This window comes from Arachis duranensis, chromosome 3 (genome assembly GCF_000817695.3).
Source record: "Arachis duranensis cultivar V14167 chromosome 3, aradu.V14167.gnm2.J7QH, whole genome shotgun sequence".
Classification (NCBI taxonomy): Eukaryota; Viridiplantae; Streptophyta; class Magnoliopsida; order Fabales; family Fabaceae; genus Arachis; species Arachis duranensis.
The window spans coordinates 68,094,954-68,098,638 of record NC_029774.3 but is presented as its reverse complement, the minus strand read 5'-3'; the positions used below and the strand labels follow the sequence as shown (position 1 = coordinate 68,098,638).

The 3,685-nt window shown below is 38.7% G+C and overlaps 1 non-coding gene across 1 annotated transcript; it reads left to right on the top strand.

Moving 5' to 3' along the window:
* The first annotated feature begins 2,685 nt into the window (after positions 1-2,685).
* LOC127746412 (small nucleolar RNA R71) lies at positions 2,686-2,789 on the top strand. The gene has a single exon (XR_008008031.1). It is a non-coding gene; the product is annotated as a small nucleolar RNA R71 (small nucleolar RNA).
* The last annotated feature ends 896 nt before the right edge of the window (positions 2,790-3,685 follow it).

Genomic DNA, 3,685 nt, shown 5'->3' with positions numbered 1-3,685 from the left:
TGCTTGCTTTTTCTTTTTCTTTCTATTTTTTTTCGTAATTTTTTTTTCTGCAAGCTTTTGCTTTTTCACTGCTTTTTCTTGCTTTAAGAATCAATTTTATGATTTTTCAGATCATCAATAACATTTCTCTTATTCATCATTCTTTCAAGAGCCAATAATTTTTACATTCATAAACAACAAGATAAAAAATATGCACTGTTCAAGCATTCATTTAGAGAACAAAAAGTATTGTCACCACATCAATATAATTTAAACTAAATTCAAGGATAAATTCGAAATTCATGTACTTCTTGTTCTTTTGAATTAGAAACATTTTTCATTTAAGAGAGGTGAAGGATTAATGGAATTATTCATAGCTTTAAGACATAGTTACTAGCTACTAATGATCATGAAGTAGAGACACAAAACATAGATAAACATATAACATAAAAACCGAAAAGCAGAGAAAATAAGAATAAGGAATGAGTCCACCTTAGTAGGGTGGCGCCTTCTTAAAGGACCAATGGTGCTCTTTGAGCTCCTCTATGTTTCTTCCTTGCTTCTGTTGCATGATCCCTAGTGATTTTGGTGCTCCTATCCTTAGTTGCTCCCAATAATTGTGTGAAGGAAAATTTATCCCCTGAGGTATCTCAGGGATCTCTTGATTTGCAGTCAAATATTCTACCACTGAGATATAGACCCTTTAGATGAATCTCTCCATCTCCTATGACTCGGAGGTGGAAGCTTTTGTCTCCCCTTTCCTCTTTCTAGAGGTTTCTCTGGCCTTAGGTGCCATCAATGGTTATGGAAAAACAAAAAGCTATGCTTTTACCACACCAAACTTAAAATGTTACTCGCCCTCGAGTAAAAGAAGAAAGAATAGAAGAAGAAGAAGATATGGAGGAGAGGGAGAGAGATGTGTATTCGGCTATGTAGGGTGGGTTTGGGTGGGGAAGAGATGGATGGATAAGAGTGGTGAAAAACAGAAGGGATGACCGTGAACGGAGAGAAAAAGGGTGGGGTAGGTGGGGATCCTGTGAGGTCCACAGATCCTGAGGTGTCAAGGATTTACATCCCTGCATCAATTAGGCATGTACAATGCCTTTGCATGCAATTCTGGCATTTAAACGCCGGGGTGATGCATGTTTTGGGCGTTCAACGCCCATCTGCAGCATGTTTCTGGCGTTGAACGCCAGTTCCATGCTTGTTTCTGGCGTTCAGCGCCAGCTCCATGCTCTGTTCTGGCGTTGAACGCCAGTCAGATGCTCCTCACTGGCGTTTAAACGCCAGTAGGTCCTTCCTCTAGGGTGTGATTTTTCTTCTGCTATTTTTTTATTCTATTTTTAATTTTTGTATTTTTTTCGTGACTCCACATGATCATGAACCTAATAAAACATAAAATAACAGTGAAAAAAATTAGATAAACAAAAATTGGGTTGCCTCCCAATAAGCGCTTCTTTAATATTAATAGCTTGACAGTGGGCTCTCATGGAGCCACACAGGTGATCAGGTTAATGTTGTATAGTCCCAACACCAAACTTAGAGTTTGGTTGTGGGGATTCAACACCAAACTTAGAGTTTGGTTGTGGCCTCCCAACACCAAACTTAGAGTTTGACTGTGGGGGCTCTGTTTGACTTTGTACTGAGAGAAGCTTTTCATGCTTCCTCTCATTACCAAATAACTTGGCATTTAGCTTCATGATGGCTCCTAGATATTGAGCAACTTGCTCTTCAATTACATCTTCATCCTCTTCAGAGGAAGAATAGTTCTCAGAGCTCATGAATGGTAAAAGGAGGTTCAATGGAATCTCTATGGTCTCTATATGAGCCTCAGATTTCTTTAGGTCCTCAATAGGGAACTCCTTTTTGCTTGAGAGACGTCCCATGAGGTCTTCCTCCTTGGGATTTACGTCCTCTTCTTCCTCCTTGCATTCGGCCATATTGACTATATCAATGGCCTTGCACTCTCTCTTTGGATTCTCTTCTATATTGCTTGGGAGAGTACTAGGAGGAGTTTTAGTTACTTTCTTACTCAGCTGGCCCACTTGTGCCTCCAAATTTCTAATGGAGGACCTTATTTCACTCATGAAACTTAAAGTGGCTTTAGACAGATCAAAGACTATGTTTGATAAGTTAGAGGTGCTATGTTTAGAATTCTCTGTCTGTTGTTGAGAAGATGATGGAAAAGGCTTGCTATTGCTAAACCTATTTCTTCCACCATTATTAAAGCCTAGTTGAGGCCTTTGTTGATCCTTCCATGAGAAATTTAGGTGATTTCTCCATGATGAGTTATAGGTGTTTTCATAAGATTCACCCATGTAATTTACCTCTGCCATTGCAGGGTTTTCAGGATCGTAAGCTTCTTCTTCAGAAGATGCCTCTTTAGTACTGTTGGATGCATTTTGCCATCCATTCAGACTTTGAGAAATCATGTTGACTTGCTGAGTCAACACTTTATTCTGAGCCAATATGGCATTCAGAGCATCAATTTCAAGAACTCCCTTTCCTTGAGGCGTCCCATTATTCACGGAATTCCTCTCAGAAGTGTACATGAATTGGTTATTTGCAACCATGTCAATGAGTTCCTGAGCTTCTGCATGCGTTTTCTTTAGGTGAATGGATCCACCTGCAGAGTGGTCCAATGACATTTTGGAAAACTCAGATAGACCAAAATAGAATATATCTAATATGGTCCACTCTGAAAACATGTCAAAAGGACACTTTTTGGTCATCTGCTTGTATCTTTCCCAAGCTTCATAAAGGGATTCACCATCTTTTTGCTTGAAGGTCTGAACATCTACTCTAAGCTTGCTCAGCTTTTGAGGAGGAAAGAATTTATCCAAGAAGGCCGTGACCTGCTTATCCCAGGAGTCCAGGCTATCTTTAGGTTGAGAGTCCAACCATGTTCTAGCTCTGTCTCTTACAGCAAAAGGGAAAAGCATGAGACTGTAGACTTCAGGATCTACTCCATTCGTCTTTACAGTCTCACAGATCTACAAGAACTTAGTTAAAAACTGATAGGGATCTTCTGATGGAAGTCCATAAAACTTGCAGTTTTGTTGCATTAGAGCAACTAGTTGAGGTTTCAGCTCAAAATTTTTTGCCCCAATGGTAGGGATTGAGATGCTTCTTCCATCAAACTTGGACGTGGGTTTAGTAAAATCACCAAGCATCCTCCTTGCATTATTGTTGCTGGGTTCGGATGCCATCTCCTTCTCTTGTTCGAAAATTTCAGAAAGGTTGCCTCTGGATTGTTGTAATTTAGCTTCTCTTAGTTTCCTCTTCAGAGTCCTTTCAGGTTCAGGATCAGCTTCAACAAGAGTGCCTTTTTCCTTGTTCCTGCTCATATGAAAGAGAATAGAAAAAGAAAAGGAAGAGGAATCCTCTATGTCACAGTAAAGAGGTTCCTTATTCTTAGTAGAAGAAGAAAGGGGATAAAGAAAGGAGACTCCAAACAGAAGGGTGAGGATAGGGGTAGTGAATTGAGATGAAGAGAGGTGAAGAGAAGTGTTAGTAAATAAATAAATAAATAAAAGAAGAGAAGAGGGAGAGAATTCAAAAATAATTTTGAAAAAGTAGTTAATGATTTTTGAAAATTAAAGATAAGATAGAATTAAAATTAAAATTTAAAACAATCAATTAATTTAAAAAGAATTTTGAAAAAGGGATGAGATATTTTCGAAAATTAGAGAGGGAGAGGTAGTTA